Genomic DNA, 627 nt, shown 5'->3' on the forward strand with positions numbered 1-627 from the left:
GATCAACATTTGCGAAGTCGCGCAGATGGTCTACAATCATAATCAGTTGTATTCACATTGATCGCGTATAACAATGTCGTTATCTACCAGACGTTCCGTAATGAGGAAGGAGGGCGCGATTGTGCACCTGGAGCGCTCCTGACTCGCCAAAGGAACTGAGATCTGCAAGGTACTAAAGCCAGGGAGAATGATCGCCATTTGGCATTTCTGGAAGCTTGTGTTTACAGTCTTGCCTGAAGGTATCGTTATCGGGTTTATTTATTTATTTTTCACAAAAGGATTATTCACTTACTCGTTTATAAAGAAGGGTTAGCGTGTTGCATGAATAAAGATTGTTTGAGTGTATGCTAAATAGTTGTTTTTTGGTGGTTTAAGATGACTGAAGTGTTTTGTGAATGCAATGATTTTTGTAAATGTTGAAAGTTGATTATGAACAATGTCCATTGAAGGGTTATGATAATAAGAGTATTTAATGTTCGTGTGGTTTTTAATGATGGGATCGCATGTTCTATGTTATTATGGACTGACAATTTTCTTTCATATATTCCTTATCAAGTATGTCGTATGTATGATAAGAACATGACGTAAATTATGGCATAAAGATGTAAATACCAAGCCATGCGAAAT

The sequence above is a fragment of the Penaeus monodon genome, chromosome 22 (genome assembly GCF_015228065.2).
Source record: "Penaeus monodon isolate SGIC_2016 chromosome 22, NSTDA_Pmon_1, whole genome shotgun sequence".
Taxonomy (NCBI): Eukaryota; Metazoa; Arthropoda; class Malacostraca; order Decapoda; family Penaeidae; genus Penaeus; species Penaeus monodon.